Consider the following 20,383-nt stretch of genomic DNA (forward strand, 5'->3'; position numbering starts at 1 on the left):
TAGGCTACTCACCCCACCATGCTCTTGTACCTTAGCTTAGGCCCTAATCTACACACTTGGGCCTTATTCTGGATCCTTTCCAATCTTTTGCCCACACCAACTCGAACAAGCCACATCTCTTAACCCACTTGGCTTATAACTTGCACATGAACCAGACACATGTAGTCGATGCTACCCAAGAACCCAGGAACAAGTCCCTAAATTAGGCAATGTCCCCCTGTAGTGTTGACAATAGAGTTTACATGTGCGGTCCCAACCAAACCAAGCATCAATGGTGTCATGTCATTATTGTTTATTGGATGGTAGATGTAGTCCCATAGCCTTTGTTTATGTTTTTCTTATGCTAAGCGATTGTGGCATGGCCTCATATGTCATTTCCTTGGCTTGCTTGTTAGGTAATTGAATGGGTGGGCTATGGACTAATGTGTGTGGATGTTATCACTTGTACATAATGGGTATATGAGTGGTGCTATGGCTGTGCATGTTGGTAGACTCTATGATCGATGCATTGAACTAGCGACCCATCATCCTCTTCAATCTCCCTTTGTGAGGTCATCGTACCCTAAAGGTGCAATCGAGATCCTATGCTACATACACAAATCGATGGAAACTGGATGTCTTGCCATCTTTTATTGGTTTTATGTTTTTTAGGGCTATTGGTCGAACCTCAATCATGCCCTATGTCCCAAGTGTGCCACCCAAACTTCTGTAGCCACATTGGTGCATTGGTGTTTGATCGTGCTCTTGGATTTAGAACATTTTGTAAGCATGGGCTCTTATAAATTGTTCATCAATGCTATGCATTTTATGTGCTTGACATGCACAACTCTTATGCTCTATGTTAGCTCTCTCCATCATTTAGTTGGTGCATTAAGGCCCATATAGTGCCAACGTCCTGAAAGAATGTACCTAGTTGATCCTACCAGTAGTCATATGCTTGTCTAAAAGACTAAGCCATACACGTGTAAGTTTAAACTAATTCAAACTATGAAACTGTGAATAGCTCAACAAAGTAGTTATAGTTTGTTTGATGGTATCTACTACTCGGATAACCATAGTAATTCTAGAGCTAAAACACACAACAAATCTTGACTTCTGAAAGGATGCATTTAGGCTTTACCTATTGCTCTAATGATTCTTGATAACTTGACGGATCACATGGCCTTTGTATCAGTGATGCATCATTCAAATTTTTGCCCTATCAACTTTCGATGGTAGGATAGTGGCTTACTATGGTGGCAACAAGTAATAGAGAATTAGGGTTTGATTCCAAAGAGGAATCCTGAGAAATGGTAGCAAGTGCGCAAATTACCCAATCTTGACTTGAGGAGGTAGTAATAATAAATAACAATACTAGGCTCTATGAGTCTGGTAATTAAAATGAGTACAGTCTAAAACCCTTAATAAGGATCCAATAAAGTTCAAGTCTGGTGCTAGCAGTTGCGATAATTCCAGCTCCAGTAGTGTATATTTATGTTGTTGTAATTAAAAAACTTGTAGTTGGAACTAAGGTTGGGTTATCCGATCTACCTCACGATGAGCATTAGTCTACTCATCCCTACTGCTAGTGATGTACACCTGGCCTTAACTAGCCAAGTCATTCCTCTAAAGCTGTTACTTTGAAGAAATTAGAGTGCTCAAAGCAAGCCTAAGATTGTATACATTAGCATGGGATAACATCATAGGATTTTAGTCCTATTGTGTTAGCCTTTGGGATCGAAGTAATGATTAACAGGGATAGTCAAGGGCATTCATATTTCATAGTAAAAGGTGAAATTCTTGGATTTATGAAAGATGAATATTTACAAAAGCATTTACCAAGGATGTTTTCATTAATTAAGAATGAAAGTTGAGGGCTCAAAGACAATCAGATATCATCCTAGTCTCAACCATAAACAATGTCAACCAAGGATCGACAATGTTACTTTTAGGAATCCATCAGCACATTATGAGAGATCAAAGTCTTTGGGTTTTGAAGGGAGTATGGTCGCAAGGCTAAAACTTAAAGGATTAACATAAGGACACCACTAAGAGTAGAACCTGTGGCTTAATTTGACTCAACATGGGGAAACTTACCAAGTGCAGACATAGTAAGGATTGATAAAATGAGAGCTCTTTCTTGATTCTATAGGTGGTGGTGCATGGCTATTCTTGGTTGGTGAAGCAATTTGTCTAGTTAATTTCATTAATGAATGAGACTTCAGCCTACTAACTAGCTATAAGGAGGTGATCCTTCATGGCTAGCCTCTTAAAGGGACTACAGTCACTTAGGCTAAGGAAGTTTGAGGCAATAACAAGTTTGTAATGCCCTTAGATGTTATAGGTTACACACATGCTACACTAATGTATTCAATGGGTTTATATGTCACTATCCGTAGGAAAGACCAAGCCAAGGGTTCTCATTGAGATAGGGAGCAGTTCTAAAGCTACTGAAACCAAGTCAATATGCAAGGCAGACCATGCATAGAGGTGCAATAGAGGTCCCAGGGGTGGGACGATGACATAGAATGGATACGTAGGCACTAAAATGAGCTCAGGAAGCTTAAGCCAGTGGATTTGGTTTAGTAGCTTTCAGACAAACCCAGGTGCAAATACAAGTGTTTGCCCAAGCATAGGTAGAACCAAAACAAGCACAAGCCCAAAAAAGGGCCCCATATAGGCACTACTAAAGAAGGAGTCCAAGATAATTCAAACTCCTTTTTAATAGAGTCCATGTAAAATTAAAACTCTTTAATGTAATCTTATTGTAATGTCCCGTATATATTGGACTCTTTGTAAGCTTAGGATAGGAACTATGTCAACCATTGATTTAAGGGAGCCTTAGCTATAAATAGGAGGTGCACCTAACCTCATTATACTCTCCATAACTTGAGCAATGCAAGTTTACTCTTGCCTATCTCTGTCATTCACTTTAGCTTTCTATTAAACAGTTTATGTGTAGCCTTGTCTAACAGCAGATTGAGGCAACTAGACTTGGAGTTTTGAGTGCCCATGCATCTGTCCAGTTAAAGGCTTATCTAGGATACTAGATGAGTCAAATCATGGGTCCTAGAGCCATACAAGTCAAAGCTTGAGTCTCAACCCATGATAACTGGTATTAGAACAGGTTTAGATTTGGTTCAGAGTCATCAAAAGCTAGTCCAAAGTGATCAATGCTGTGTGCTATTAGAACTAAAGTTAACCTTAGGGGAGGTTTCTAATGTGTTGGTGTAGGCATTCAATTTTGTGGTGTGGGCATTGTAGGTCATTTTTGTGCTTGAGTGCTGGTGATATGTCCCTTAGTGCACAAGATATAGGTGTACAAGAGTGTAGACTAAGTGTTCAATCGATTACTATTATGGTACTATAGAAGTGCTAGGCATGGTGTGCAGGTGTATAGATTAGTGCCTGATAAAAAATGCAAGGCATGTTGAGCCAATGTACAGATTGGTGCTTGACAATGTGTGTGTGTTGGTGTGTTGTGCCAATAGATAGGTGTGCTGGTTCATAGGGACCAAGACTAGATCACTAGAATGTGCAAAAGGTTGATGTAATCTCTTTAGTTTTGTAAATTGTTTAGGGTTATGGTATCACTAGGGAAAACTAGACCAAAGGCCAAGGTAAGGGCCTTGATAAGTGCCCACCTATAGACAAAGGAAGGAAAGCTAGATTGAGAGACATGGTAATGTCCCTAGATACCCAATTGCAAAAGTTCGAGGTGATTATTGTTGAATTGAGGTATAGGTTCAAGGATAGGGAAAGATCCTTGAATGAGGTATTAGAGGTGCTCATTTAGTGGAATGACACATTGGAAGCCATGCTATCAACCTTGCAAGAGGAGCTAGCAAGGCTCAGAGTTGATCATACTGCATTTCAAATTGCCATAGTTGTTGGTGTGGGCATAAGACCTAAAGTGGTGATGGCTAAGCAGTTTTTAGATGGTCAAAAGGCAAGAGTAAAAACCATGCTACAACAAAGAGGTATGCAGGAGTCAAGTTGGGCCAGCATTGTTGTGGAGTCAAAGACTCAAGTTTAGTGCACCAAGTCTCCAAAGCCTAGGGGAAACAACCAAAGTGGGGGAGACACCAGTGTTTGTTCCTCAGGGGAGGAAATGGCTATAAGAAATCCTAGATTTTGCATGGCCACTACTACTGTCAGTAGTGGCAAGGAGAATAAGCCCTTGAATTGCTTTTTGTGTAATAATTAGCATAGGGTGAAAGAGTGCCCGAGGTGTGCAAGGCCTTCAACCATCAACTACATAGAGGAGTTGTTTGTAGGCAAGAGAAGTAGTGGTGATGAACACTAAGAGGAGCCCAAGGTGATGCGGCTCGATGCTTTTTGACTCTATTAAAAAGGAAAAACCTCTCTAGAAGATGATAGTGAAGTGGTAATGGAGTGCCACAGCATTAGTCCCAAGGTGCAACTAGATCCCTTAAAAAAAAAATTTTGTAGCAGGTAACTCAAAGAAAGTAGAAGAGACATCGAACATGCAGGCAAAAGGGACTAGTGCAACACAGGGTTGATGATACTCGAGCGAACAACCAGTAGAGTACTTATTTGGGTATAGGACAAACACTTAGGAAATCTAGTTCGATGGGAGAAAACAAAACTGATTTTCATAGAGGCATGCAGTTCAGGTGTAGCATCCCTCTAGCAATGAGGGTGTTGCTAGAATGAGTGGGGGAAAATGTCACAGTCAATAAGAAAGACCAAGCCCAGGGGTTTTCACTGAGATAGGGAAGGGTTTTCACTGAGATAGGGAGTGGTTATAAGGTAATCAAGACCAAGTTAGAATGCAAGGGAAACTAGGCCTAGAGGCAAAATAGAGGTCTTGGGGGTAAGACTATGACCCAGAATAGGTGTATGGGCGTCGAAACAAGCTTAGGGACCTCAAGCTAGGGGATCTAGTTTGACAACTTTCAAATAGACCTAGGCATAAGAAGCATAGCAAAACTAAACCATGCATAGGTCTAAAAAGGGGCCCCACATGGATACTACTGAAGAAGGAGTCCAAGCTAATTCAAACTCCTTTCTGATAAAGTTTATGTAAAATTAGAACTCTCCAATGTAATCATATTGTAATGTTTTGTATATATTAGACTCTTTGTAAGCCCTAGGATAGGAATTATGTCAGCCATTGGTTTAAGAGGCCTTAGCTATAAATAGGAGAAGCCCCTTACCCTCACTACACACACCATAACTTGAATAATACAAGTTTACTCTTTCCTATCTCTGTTGTTCTTTTTAGCTTTCCATCAAGCAATTTATGTGCAGCTTTGTCTAGTAGTAGATTAAGATGGTTAGCCTTAGAGTTTCAAGTGTCCATTCATTAAAGGCTGCTTTGGGACACCGAATGAGTCAATTCCTGGGTCCTAGAGCTGTACAAGTCAGAGCTTGAGTCTCAACCTATGACATATAGCCTTGGCTAATAGGCTGAGGTAATATTTGAAATTTCATCGTCATGGTGATAGATCATTTCAATTATTAGTCTTCAATGAGGAATTCCTAGTAAGCATGAGTCATCAGCTCATACTGACTACATCTTTGCCCATTGTACACACCGTCATCACTCCTACTAATTAAATGGTTTGATGAAGTGTTTGGATCATGGCAACATGATAGTTCATTGCCCATGATGTCTCGAGAAGTCCACTAAACCTTACATTTAAAGGAAGGAAAAGTCATAACAAGGTTTTTGTATGTGAACTTGTGAAAAGATCATTGTTGAAACTTGCTTAATGAATGACAATGCATTAATAAAACACTAAGGGGGCAAGGGTACCTTCGTGCCTCAAGCCCCTTCCTGCCCTAGGTGTGCATGACGATCAATTCATTTTGCTTCCTAAACGGGAGAAACTATTATTTTCATTGCTTATGACTGAATAATGAACCCTTGGTGCCAATCACCCTAGGGAACATAATGAAAAATAGCACGTGTGCCTTTTCCATCCTGTTCATGGTGTATACATGGGCGGCATCACGACTTTTTTTTCATGAAAAACCAAAACAACTTTCAGCAATAGATATCTCAACTCTCGCATCGATGAAGAATGTATTAAAATTTGATACATGCTGTGAATTGTAGAATCCTGTGACTATTGAGTCTCTGAATGCAAGTTATGCCACAAGCCATTAGGTCGAGGGCATGCCTACCTAGGTGTCATGCATTGTCTCCCTCTCTAAACCCCCACCCATTAGGCTTTACAGTAAGGGACTAAAAATCACCCTTCATGATCTCATCGATCGTGGTTGGCCTAAAAGTGAGTCCTCGACAATGATAGCATCGTGATCGTTGGTGGTAAAGCTCTTGGCATGCCTCGACTCCGGTGACACATGCTCTTTGTCCATCTAAACCTCATTGGACCCCCGCATCACTTGATTGATGCTAGCATCATAACCCTAGGTCAAGTAGGATTACTTGATGAATTTAAGCATATCAATATGTAGAGAAAAAGAAACTTACCAAGATTCCCCTAGTAACAACAAGTGAACCAGAAAGAGCCTAGCTTGAGAATCGGGTACCCACAGCATCTGAATTATAGTTTACAGAAGCATCCTCAGTGGTGGACTAGGCCCAAGTTCCCAGGAAAAAGGAGCCAAAGAGGCTGAGAGCCCTATTGTGCCTAGACCCTATCACACCATGAGGCACTATCTTTGAGTTGGGTTGTTTAGGTATGTAGCCCTAATAGGGCAGTAAATTCCATCCAAAGCTGAATATGGGTGAGAAACTGAGAGAACAACTATCACAAAAGAAAGATGAAAAGGACTTTGAAAAGAGAGTCAATGATTTCTTGAAATTATCAAAAAAGAAGTGAAATGGGGGCCAATGATGCATCTTGGTTAAATGTGGAACAATGATAGCCAATCCATCGATCGGCTAGGGCATGGACCATTATGGGTTATGGTAGTGGCCCGAACCCAAGCTTCAATATGCCTATGGAGACATTGTTACCATGATTATAAAATGCAACACGTGCCATCTGGACATGCCTTGACACTCACATGCTCCTAACATAGGCCTGCAGGTTCCTCATCCGGTGCATCTTGAAACATTGCATAAGGAGTCTAACATGTGTGTGAGTCAATGGGTTAGAAAACCTATAAAACATAAGAAAGTTGATTAGTGGGATCCTTCATGAGTGAGCTACTGACTGACCTTGATCTTTTGAAAAGGGTTTGAGTGTGAGCATGCCTATAAAGACCTAAAAGATAAGGAACTATGCTTAAGTGGGACAAAGCCAAAAGAAACTATGGTGGAGGCCCACAATGATACTAGCATGTAAATTGTTTATCTAACTTGGGTATAGGGGTGAAAAACTAATCAAACTATTTAATAACTGGTTCCCTCTAAAGTTTTCCTTAGGATAGGTGGAGCCTTTAGTGAATTCCATAACGTAAAGCTAATGATTAGAGGCATCGGGGCCACAACACCCTCAACCTATTCTTAAACTTTAAATAGGTAGGATGGTGCGACTTCATTAAGCCATGCCACGAAATTGAAAGCTCTAAGTGGCAATTTTTGGTATGCAGAACTAGCAATGCAGGATGAACCAGAAGCCAAGTTATGGTGCCTAACTTTGCACTAACCTAGAACCCACAAAGTGTGTTTGTCGATTAAGATAGCAAAATAGTGGTCATGGAAGTTGAAATTTGCTAAAGAGTGTGTAACTACTCACCTACCGAGTCAATTGGCCCTAAAAATGGATAACACTTAAGCACATGACCAATACTCAACTATCAGGGCAAGGGCCAAGCCCTAATGAGTAAGAAGGCACATGGTCACCACAAAATCTAAGGCATGAGCTCGGGTGGAGCAGCCGTTAGTGTAGATCTTGGCATTAGTAGTAAATATTCAAATGAAAGCTTTGAAGGCCAAAGAAAGGAAAGGTTCCACATGAATGGCACTTGTATATGAGTTAGTTGATCCCAAGAGATGGGGGAAGATAGTCTAATAGTGCATCCAGCACAAGCTTTGAAAGGGAATAAGGTTAAAATTCTTGAATCGAGATGCAGCGATTGATGGCAATGTTAGAGAATCTAGAGACATTGGTGGGGTCCTTGAAAAGAGTTATCTTTTCTATTTCATGGCCTCCCCACCCTAGAAATGACCCAACTGTAGGTAGGGTCTAATAGCCAGATGAGCAACATATGTTGCTTGGTGTCTAGTGCACCCCAGCAACCCTTGAAAATTTGGAGCACCAAGTGCCATTCGTGTACAATCATACTCATAACCACATCAGGTCTCCAAGGTAAACAACCATTGGTCAATGGAACAATGTATGCAAGAGAAGTCGACAAAATGGATTTGTAACCTCGAGAAAAGGATTAACTCTGAGGGCTGTTCATGGGGGTCCTATTCCTGAACCCATCAGCTATTAATGCGCTATTGAGCTACTCTCATGACGAGCAAGTCACCATGTGTTGATCGGGAGCTTTCCCCAAATAATGAATAGTCAACTTTGAACTAGTATGGACTAAGGGAATCTGACTAATTAATTAAAACAAAACATTACAATAGTCCCTACAGATGCTCACACAATGTGATTTTTGCCCAGTGCTTTGAATGTCAAAGTGAAAAAATTCAACCAAGCATAGGTAAACGACGGGAGTAACTATGACTCTCTTAAGGTAGCCAAATGCCTTGTAATCTAATTATTGATATGCATGAAAGGATTAATGAGATTCCCACTATCACTGTCTACTATCTAGTAAAACTACACCCAAGGGAATGGGTTTGGCAGAATCAGCGAGGAAAGAAGACCCATTTGAGCTTGACTCTAGTCTGACTTTGTGAAATAACTTGAGAGGTGTAGGATAAGTGGGAGCCCTTAGGTGAAATTGAAATACTACTACTTTTAACACTACTTTACTTAGTCTGTAAATCAAAGGTAGGGCACGACCCTTTTTTTTAAACCCAAAGCTAGCCTTGATCAATCAATCTAGGTGAAAGACATTATTAAGTGGGGAGTTTGGCTAGGGTGGTACATTTATTAAAAGATAATGCAAGTGTCCTAAGATGAGCTCAATGAGAATAGAAATCTCATGTAGAACAAAAGGGTAAAAGCTCATTTGATTTTGATTTCTAGTACAAATACAAACTATGAAAGCATGGCCTATCAATCCTTTAGACCATCAGAATTTAAAACTAAAGGTGCTAGAAACCACACGGATAATTCACTTGTGGCAGCCAAGCATTCATAGTGACTTTGCTTTTTGATCCTTGAATGTCAGCTTTTTTTATCATTATGAAGCAAAATTCACCAAGTGTTGGATTGTTCACCAGCCACTAGAAACATGAACTAGGTTTAGACTATCATGAGATAGATTAGATTTACCTTACTAATTGCAATGTCATAATAGTAATTCAACCTAGTATGAAAATAATCATTGATTCGCACAATAGGTCATCAAACTTGGTTGAAAAGCCAAAGGCACAACGTTACCATGTACTGGACTATAACCAAATGCCTTCAAGTCAAAATCTAGGCTAAAAGTGATGCATGTGCCTATCACCCAAATGTTGACCCGCAGTAAGGGTCAATGCCTCTAAGGGCATGTGTCCTAAGTGCAGCCCCCATGTTGAACAAGCTACATGGGCCTCCTTAGAGCTCAATTCCCATCGAATGGTAAGTAGAATCCTTTATAGATGACTTAAATACATGATGGGATATTGTATGTGGTAGAGTAGCCTTGCTACCACATCCATTAAGATTCAACCCTTTATTGCTTCAATTTGTCCCTTTCCCCACCACACCCATCGAAGTCCTCTCACTTCATTTTTTTACACTGCACCCTTTTAGGGTTAGGGATGAATGGTGTTCTCCATTGCAATAGATTCAGTTAGGTATTTGTTATAGCCACCAAGTAAACTATAATTAAATGCCTTTGGTAGTTGGTACAATGACAGCCTCACCCTTAGTGTGGGCACTTACCTTGAACTCCATCAGTGTATGCCAACCCCTGGTGTAGGTTGTTGCCTTGAACACCATTAATAGCCTGTGGCCCTTTGTTAGTGTAAGCAATAGCATCCAATACCATCGACTGTTGTTGGCCTATTGTTACCCCATACACCATTAGTAGATGTTGGCCTTTGGTGTGGGATGTTGCCTCGAACACCATTCCAAATGTTGGCACTTGGTATGGGCACTTACCTAAACCACTGATAGTGCAAGCGGGTTCTCGGTGTGGGTTGTTACCTCAAACTCCTCTTAGTAGATGTTGGCACTTGGTACGATAAATGTATCGTGAACCTCCCACCCATAGCACTTGTCTACCCCTCAATCACCATCAACATCAAATGATGCTCAATGCATGCATCACATGCTCTAATCTTAAGCCAAACTCTGTGTAACCTTGGATAGGGAATTGACTCTGTTTGCCTAAGTTAGCCTATAAAAGTCAAGTGCTTAACATAATTCCAGCTTGTCAAAAATTGTGCTATAGTATTAGGCATTTTAGAAGCCCATAAATCTGATCCTCTTAGGACTATGTTTAAGTGTGCCCATACTTACGTCTAACTATGCACCCACACTTTAATCATCAGTGCCTACCGCTGGGTCTGATTATATGCTTGTGCATCGCTCACTAGCACTTACACCTAGGCTTGGCTTAATTCTACTGAACTTGAACATTATGCCTAAGCCTCTAAAGTCTTGATCACTACCCATACGACTAAAAAAAGCTAGTTTCTCATGACCTAGGCCTCTAGTAGGCCTTCAGGCCTAGCTCCCTAGCTATTGAACTTATCTCGCTAGAATTGGAACTACTCATCGACTCGGAAAAAACCCTTAGGCCAAGGTCGTCTTATAAACCATGACACATGTGTCACTAGTTGAGACTTAAGCTTTGACTCATAAGGCTCCAAGACCTAGGAATGGACTCTTCCAACTTCCCACATTAGCCTTCAACTGAATTAATGCACAGACACCCAAGCTACTGCTAGATAAGCCTGCATATAAGGTGTTTAATGGAAAGCTAAAGAGAACAACAAAGATAGGCAAGAGTAAACTTGTATTACTCCAGTTATGGTGTGTAAAGGTGGGTGCACCTCCTATTTATAGTTAAAACCCCCTTGAATCAATGGTTGACTTTGTTCCTATTCTAATGCTCACAAAGAGTACAATATGTATAGGACATACAATGGGATTAAAACGAATATTCCTAAATTTACATGTCTACACCTACTTTGGTTTTGCCTGCACCTAGGCTTACTCCCATGTTCATGCTGGGTTTGTCTAAAAGTTGCCAAACTGGATCCCTTGGCCTGAGCTACCTAAGCTTGTTTCAGTGCTTGCACACCCATCCTAGGTCATGGTCCTACACATAGGGCCTCCATTACACCTCTAGGCCTAGTTTCCCTTACATTCTGACTTGGTCCATGTTGCCTTAAAACCATTTCCCATCTTGGTAAGAACCCCTCGAGAGCAGAATGCATGCGCAAGCACCAGAACCTTCCATACAAGCTCCCCAAACTAAGGTTAACACTTGTAGATGGGCCTCAGATGGACTAAGCCCTGGTACAGGTGGACTAGGCCTTGGTGTGGGCACACAGGCCATAGTAGACCTAACTATCATCAAGTCCAAGTAGACCCAGTAGATAGAACTTTCTAGATGGATCTAGAGGCTCCCATGATAGTATAGTTCCCTACATAATTCAAACCCTTGACGTATATCTCATGTAATCTCTTTGTAATCTTGGACATTGTAATAGCCATTGTATTGAGTCAATCCTAGCCATTGATTCATGGGGGCTTTAACTATAAATAGAGGGCTTCCCCACCCTCATTTGGTATACAAAAACACTTGAGTGAATACAAGTTATAGCCTTTCCAAGCATCTCTTGCTTTCTAGCCTTTTCTAGCTTTATAGTGCCTTTCAATGTTCTTTTGAGTGCTCATTACTTGAAAGCATTTGCATGCTAACTTAGGCATACAAGGAAGGAGTCCAACCTAAGGCCACATGGCACATTTGGTTTAAGTCCTAAGCCCATGACACATGCACATGCCTCAAGCACCATCAGGACATGTTAGCTTATGGTCTCAGCGTATATTTCGACCACCATCAATATATGCAGGCCTTTTGTGCAGGTAGTTCCCTCAGACACCATCAACATATGCTGGGTTATGCACCATGCACACCATGATAGATAGTAGGTGGGCTTAAGCACATATTCATATTTCTACCATGCCAATGCCATTTTTATTGCTTGTAAATTTTCATAAGCACTCACTGGTGCCCACACCTAAGCTTGGTTCAATTTTTCCAAACATGAACATTGTGCCTGAGCCTCAAGAGTCTTGATCACTACCCATACCACTACTTTGGGCTAGTTCCACATAACATGGGTCTCCAGTAGGCCTCAATGCCTGGTCCTTCTAGTTGTCAGACCCTATCCCATTAGAACTAGAATTGCTCCTTAACTCAGAAAAAACCCATAGGCTTGGACCAATTTGCAAACTATGACACATGCATATGCCTTAACCACCATTGATACATCTTGGCCTTTGGTCTTGACATATGCTTTGACCACCATCAACACATGTTGTGTCATGCACCATGCACTGGTATCCTAGGCTCAGGGTGTGTCACAAGCTCTGACCTAAGACTTAGAATCCGTGTGACTTAGGCTTGGAATCACCACCTTCTAGCCTAAGTCAGCCAAGAACACAAGTGTGTGGGCACTAGAACAATGGAAAAGACAAAATGCACAAGTTTGAGAAAAAACAGAAGAATAAGAGAATTGTTGGAATATACTCTATCTTTTACTAAAGCAAAAGTGTAAATGATGTACAAAGGAGGGTGTGGTGACCCTCTATTTATAGTTAAGGTCTCCAGCTACATTTATGGCTAAATCCTTAGAATCAAGGAATTAGAATCAATCAAGGATCATACAGATTACATTAATGTATGATTCTGCTTTCTGATTTTTAGGGTCAACTAGATCTTCCAGAAGGCTCATGCTGATCTTATGCGCTTCTAGAAGATCTTGCTATACACTTTCTCTCTTGGGCCTTCTTGGATGTGGTGCGAGCATCTTGCGAGCCTGGCCCTGGTCGTGCAAGACATGTAGGCGATTTAGACTCCTCTCCAAGGGCTAATTTACAAACCCTCACCAATGTTCCTGGTGCGCGACCCTCAACCTTGGGTCCTTGAACCTGTGCATCTGGTGCACTCACCCAAGGTATGATTTTTCCCCTACCTGATTGCACAATTCCCTCGTTGCATCCTCTACATGGTACTGCTTCATCTGGTCCCAAAACTACCATAAGTCTTTTATCGGTTCCCAGTTGCCTCACTATTTGAAAGTCCTTTCTAGCACACCAAGTACTCCTGTCTTGGTTGTTTGTTCTTCTGTCTCACTTTTTAATCAACTATGATGCTATGAACCTCCTTCTCATATAAGGCCCTAGCTCCCAATAGGGCATGCTTTAACTTTACCCATCTTGGATCTCCTTCATCCTCACAGAATGGCTTAAGCATGCTAACTTGGAACACCAAGTGTACTTTTAGCTTGGGTGGCATATCTAACTTATAGGCAACCTTGCCTACTCTCTTGACTACTCAAAAAGGTCCCTCATACCTATGAACTAGGCCTTTGTACAGTACTGTTGGGGAAGCTACAACCCATTGTGGCAGACAATGGGTTGTAGCTTCACCAACAGTAAGTCTCATACTTGGAACTGCATGTCCCACCTATTTTGGTCTACCCACTTTTTTGACCTCTTTGTTGCTTTATGTAGACAGACTCTGGCTAAGTTAGCTTGCTCCTACCAAGCCTTGGCAAACTTGTATACTATTGGATTCGACCCTGTATAACCTACAGCAATCGAATTGGGTGTTAACAGTTACTGACCTATCATTATCTCGAATGGAATCTAATTCATTGCCTCACTCTTTTGCAAATTGTAAGAAAATTGGGTGACATCTAACAGCTTTGCCAGTCCCTTTGCATGGCACTCACATAGTGCTTGAGGTAGACCTCCAATAGCCCATTCACATACTCAGTCTACTTGTCGGTCTATGAATGTATGCTAGAGGAAAAGTTCAAGTTTGACCTTAACAGCTTGAATAACTCAGTCTAGAACTTACCTATGAAATGCTTGTCCTGATCACTAACAATGGTCCTCAGCACTCCCTAGTACTTCACCATGTTCTTCAGGAACAATCGGGCTGCTTCTTCGGCTGGACACTCTTTGGTTGCTGGAATGAAAATCTTATACTTGGAAAACCTATCCACTACTACCATGATGCTTCCAAATCCCTCTACCTTGGGTAGACTGACTATAAAGTCTAGAGTGATGCTCTCCCATGGTTGCTCTAGCACTAGCAATGGCTCTAAGAGATCGCTTGGTATTTTCAGCTCCACCTTATCCTGTTGGCACAGAAGACAAGTCTTTACATAGGCCTTCACATCTTCCCTCATGTATGGCTAGTAGTATTAGTCCTCTATCAAAGCCAAGGTACAGCTCACCCCTGGGTGTCCAGCCAACCTCGAATCATGGCACTCATATATGACTTCCCTATGAAGTGTCCCATGCTACGGCACAAATAGCCTACTAACCTTGGTGTACAATAAACCATCTTGCAGCCAAAATCACCTAGTCTTACCTTGCTAGGCGTACTCCATGAGAGCCTTGGCTGTAAGATCATGCACAAGCCCTTCTTTGATGTGCGACACCAAAGATCCTTTTGGTTGGCTAATGGTAGCAAGGTTCACCTTTCTGCTCAAGGTGTCAACCACTAGGTTCACCCACCCTGGCTTGGACTCCATCTAGAAATCAAACTCCATAAGAAAATCCTGCCACCTCACTTGCTTGGGGGATAGCTTCTTCTATGACTAGAAGTAGTTGGTCACCACATTGTCCATTCTAACCACAAACCTCGACCCTAATTGGTAATGGTGTCAAATGTGCAAGTAGTGCACCATTGCAGTCATCTCTTTCTCTTAGACCATGTACTACACTCAGTTTCATTGAGCTTTTTTACTCTCGAATGCAACCGGATGTCTCTCATACATCAACACACCCCCTATTACATAATTTGATGTGTCTATATGCATCTTATATGGCTTGGCATGGTCTAGCAAGGCCAAGACTGGTTTCTCAATCATAGCATACTTCGATCGATCAAAAGCTTTCTGGCACCTTGTGCTCCACTGTCATGCTCTTTTTTTCTTAAGCAAGTTAATCAATGGCGTGGTTATGGTTGAGTGGCCTTTGATGAAGGTCCTGTAGTAGTTGACCAGCCTAAGGAATGACCTCAACTCAGTGACCTTGGTTAGTGGTTCCCACTCTAAAATGGCATGCACATTGCCTTCATTCATGTGAATCCTACCGCCTCCCACTATGTGGCCTAAGAACAAGATCTCCTACTAGGCAAATGAGCACTTCTCCTTCTTGACATACAGCTTGTGCACTTATAACACCTTAAACACCTATCTCAAGTGGTCTACATGCTCTCCCAATGTCTAGCTATAGATCACAATGTCATCTAGATAAACCACAACAAATTGATCAAAGAATGACTGAAGTACCTTGTTCATGAGTGTACAAAAGGTTGCTAGGGCATTGGTGAGTCCAAATGGCATGAACAAGAACTCATACGAGCCATACCAAGTGACATACACTGTCTTGGGCTTATCTCCCTCCATGACCCTAACCTTATTGTAGCCTGACCTCAAATCTAGCTTGGTGAACCACCTTGAACTCCTAAGTTGGTCAAACAATTTGGCAATGAGTGGGATAGAATACTTGTTCTTGATGGTCAGCTTGTTCAAAGCCCGATAATCAATACAAAACTACAATGACCCATCATGCTTGTGCTAGAATAGAACGAGTGCACTATATGGACCTTAGATGGCCTGATAAAGCCTGCATCAATCAACTCCTTGAGCTACTTCCTTAGCTCCTCCAACTCTAGTAGGGACATTTGGTAAGGGGCTCTAGCTGGTGGCTTGGGCTTGGGCTTGGGCACCAACTTGATCTTATGGTTTACCTCCCTCTTAAGTGGTAGCGTGCTAGGTAGCTTTTCGGGCATCACATCACTAAAGGACTCGAACACCTTTAGCACCTCTAAGAGGGTATTAGACTCTTCCTCTCTCGACTCCTTATACTTCAAGGCTACCAAGAAGGTGTCTTCTTCCCTGTTCACTGCCATGGCAAATTAAATGGCTAACACCACCTTAGACCTAATCTTGAATCCTCGCCTCAATGGTACAAGGCATTGGCACAGTGCAACCAGAATGCAAATACAATTGGCAAAATGCATAAAGAAGGCATTAATTTGAACAAGGAAATCCAACCTAATCATAAACTTATAGTCATCGAAGGTTATTACCTCATTGGTTTCCTTGCCCTTCTAGTCTCTAAGCTACAACTCCACTCCTTGTGCTACTCTAATGGCTAGAGCTTCTTTGGAGTTCATCATCTTGATGGTACTAGTCTTTTTTTGCACCTTCAATCTGAGCTCTTGGGTTTAAACCCATGAAATAAACAAGTGTGAGGCACTTGTGTCTACCAGTTCACTCACTTTCTAACCCGTAACCATTAGATCAACAAACATCAAGCCTTTTGGTTTACAACTCCCCTTACTCTGGACAACATTGAGCACCAATGACCCAAGCTTTGCTACCCCTACCTTTGGCTCCTCATCAAACTTTTTGTCTACAATAGCCAGCTTGCCCTTTTGTGGGTAGTTGCATGCTATGTAACTCCCTCCATATAGGTAACATGCGAGTGGCTCGCGATCCTCCTTTACCTTCCACTTCCTTGCTAGTGGCTTTCTCGTACCATCTTTGTCTGAACGGTTTTGATCCCTATCCTTGGATTGTCGATCATGGTTTCTTCCTTTGGACTACTTCTCTTGGTCTCACTTGTCCTTGCCTTTTCCCTTGGGTTTGGAAGACTCAAACTTGTTCAATTGTTTGAACTCCACCAAGGACTCAGTAGTAGTCATGGCTTTAGCCAAGTCACAAACTCTCTACCTTTGTAGCTCGTGCTTCTGTCATGGTCCTGAAGTGAAGTTAGGAATCCCACATCAATTAAGTACTAGAGTTGGTATTGGGATATAAGGGTTCACACTTCTTTCTCCTTGTAAGGCACCTTTTATAGAATAAAACCATGAGGCCAGAGGGGACAGAGCAGACAATACCTTACAAGGTTGTGAACCATAGTAAGTAGGCTGATCTAGGATGCTGGATTAGTGCATGCTTGGGTCTTGGAGCCACATGGGCCTTGATATTAAGTCTTAGTTTGTGACAAATAGAATCAAAGCCACTTTATGAGGTACTAGAGATGTGCCATGGAAGACAGTGGGCCCTCGTTGGAGTGGGGAAAGATGTCACGATCCTGAAGTGAAGTAAAAAATCCCACATCAGTTAAATACTAGAGTTGGTCTTAGGATATAAGGGTTCACACCTCTTCCTCCTTGTGGGCACCTTTTATGGGATAAAACTGTGAGGCCAGAGCAAATAATACCTCACAAGGGTATGAATCGTAGTAGGTAAGCTGATCTAGGACATCGGATGAGTGCATGCTCGAGTCTTAAAGCCATGTAGGCTTGAAGATTAAGTCTCAATCCGTGGCATTTCACCCACAGCTTCAACCTATCCATGAAAGCAAATAGGCTCTCTATCTTACTCAGATCCAAGATCTAAAGCATCAATTCAGAGAATTTTTGGACATAGTCCTTTATCTGCCCTTACTGGGTAAACCTACACAACTTTGCCTGCACCTTATCATTGGCATACTCTGAGTAGAATTGCTCTCTGAACTCATTTTGGAACTCTACCCAGGTTCCAATCATGGCACCCCACACCTCACATCATCACACCTATGTCTTCACCACAATAAGGCAACATCAGTAAGATACATTGATGTAGTGCTTACCTTGGTAGCCTCATCTTACATGCCTGTGGCACAGAAGTACTACTCCATGCCCCATAAATAGTTGTCTACTTCTTTGGTTGCCCTGGTCCCTTTGAACCCTTTGGGTTTGGGGATCTCCACATGGGTCTTAGATGCTCCAACAAACATGCCATTCCTTATGGTAGTCTTACACGTAGCGAACTCGCTCCTGAGCTTCTCTATCTCTTTGTACATGGCCTTCATGCCATCGTGCATGGTCTTCACCTAGGCCTCCAAGGTCTCGTTTCTTTTGGGGGATCACATCCAGGCCTTGATTGAGAGTAACTTGTAACTCACCCTTGAGCTCCTTCTCGATAGAGTCTAGCACTTCAATATGAGTCTCCACATTATTAAGCTTCTCTTTCATGTCACCCATGATCACTTCCACCTTAGACAGCCTCCCATCTATGATAGACCAAATGTTTTTCAAACTAGCCTTCTTGCCCCTTTCGCACCCTTACTCCTGGGCTTCTAGTTATTGGCTAGCCATATCACTTTGGGATGCCATCTCTTTGACTGCGATCTATCCTGTACACACATAAACAAGCAGAACCAAAACTACTCTGATACGAACTGTCATGGGCTCTGACCTAAGACTCAAAATTCATGCAGCCTTAGGTTTGGAATCACCTCCTTCTAGCCTAAGTTAGCCTAGAACACAAATGTACAAGCACTAGAACAATGGGAAGGATAGATTGCATAAGTTTGAAAAAAATAAAAGAACAAGAGAATTCCTGGAATATACTCTGTATTTTACTAAAGTAAAAGTGTAAGATAATGTACAAAGAAGGGTAGGGTGACCCTATATTTATAGTTGAGGCCTCTAGCTACACTTATGACTAAATTCCTAGAATGAAAGAATTACAAGCAATCAAGGATTACAAATATTACATTAATATACGACTCTGTTTCTTGATTTTTAGGGTCAACCAAATCCTCCAAAAGGCTCCTACTGATCCAATGCACTTCTAGAAGATCTTACTGTGCACTTATTCTCTTAAGCCTTATTGGATGTAGTGCAGGCATCATGCGGGCTTGGCTTTGGCTGTACATGCTGGCCTATATGCTGTATGGGCGATCTAGACTCCTCACTAAGGCCTAGTGTGCAAACCCCCACAAAGCTCCTGGTGCGTGAGCCTCAACCTCAGATGCTTGAGCCTGTGCACCTAGTGCCTACCCAGGGCATGACACGTGCACCATGCATACCATACCTGGGCAGTAGGTGGGTGTAACCACATCTTCATATTTTTGCCACGCCAATGCCATTTTTATAGCTTGTAAATTCATATAAGTACTCACTAGCACCCATACCTGGGCCTAACTCAATTCTGTCGAACATGAACACTATGCTTAAGCCTCTAAAATCTTGATCACTACCCATACCTTTGTTTTAGGCTAGCTTTTTGCAACCTGGGCCTCCAGTAAGCCTCAAAGCCTATCTATCTAGCTATCAAACCTTGTCTCGCTAGAACTAGAATTACTCATTGACTTATAGAGAACCTATGGGATTGGACTAGCTTGTGGATTGTGATACATGCACATGCCTCGACCACCATCGGGATATGTTGACCCTTAGTCTTAGGTCATACTTTGACCACCATTAAAACATGCTGGCCTTTTATGTGAGTAGTTCCTTTGAACACATTGGCACATGCTAGGCCACTCACCACGTATAGGTATCCTAGGCTCGAGCTATGCACTATGCATACCACGATTAGGTAGTAGGTAGGTTAAGGCACATCTTTATATTTCTACCATGCCAATGCCATTTTTATGGCTTGCAAATTCATATAAGCACCCACCAGCTCCTATATCTAGACCTTGCTCAATTCAACCAAATCTAAACTCTATGCCTAAGCCTTTTGAGTCTTTATCACTACCTATACCTCTATTTTGGGGTAGTTCCTCGTAACTTGGGCCTATAGTAGGCCTTAAGGCATGGTCATTGTGGCTATCAAACCTTATCCTACTAGAACTAAAACTATTCCTTGACTCAAAAAGAACCCCTAGGCTTGGACCAGTTTGTGGACTATGACACATCACATGCCTTGACCTCTATTGACATCGAATACACTTGCCTCAACCACCATCGGGACTTGTTGGCCCTTTATCTCAACACATGCTTTGACCCCCATCAACACATGCTAGCCTTTGTACAGGGAATTCCCTCGAACACGATCAGCACATGTTAGGCCCCACACCATGCATAAGTATCCTGGGCCTAGGTTGCGTACCAAGTGCACCATGATTAGGCAATAGGTGGGTTCAAGCACATCATCATATTTTTGTTGTGCCAATGACATTTTTATGGTTGTAAATTCATATAACGGTCCCTTAAGCCTTTATGTGAAGTTTCATGGCAAGATGACTCATTTTTTTATTTTTCATAAATTTTAAAATTTTTCTCGATTTAGATTTTTTGAAAATTTTTTAAAAGGAGTTTTGGCCCTAATTTTGGTATACATGATCCTTGTATTTTTATTGGCTTCCATAAAAAAAAT

The 20,383-nt window shown here is 41.8% G+C and overlaps 3 pseudogenes; all 3 read left to right on the forward strand.

Moving 5' to 3' along the window:
- Nucleotides 1-909: 909 nt before the first annotated feature.
- Nucleotides 910-1,975, forward strand: LOC149514502 (18S ribosomal RNA; annotated as a pseudogene).
- Nucleotides 1,976-5,987: 4,012 nt separating this feature from the next.
- Nucleotides 5,988-6,142, forward strand: LOC149514503 (5.8S ribosomal RNA; annotated as a pseudogene).
- A 231-nt stretch (nucleotides 6,143-6,373) lies between these two features.
- Nucleotides 6,374-9,716, forward strand: LOC149514504 (25S ribosomal RNA; annotated as a pseudogene).
- The last annotated feature ends 10,667 nt before the right edge of the window (nucleotides 9,717-20,383 follow it).

This window comes from Durio zibethinus, chromosome 15 (genome assembly GCF_047325235.1).
Source record: "Durio zibethinus cultivar Kanyao isolate XHJ-2024 chromosome 15, ASM4732523v1, whole genome shotgun sequence".
In the NCBI taxonomy this organism is placed as follows: domain Eukaryota; kingdom Viridiplantae; phylum Streptophyta; class Magnoliopsida; order Malvales; family Malvaceae; genus Durio; species Durio zibethinus.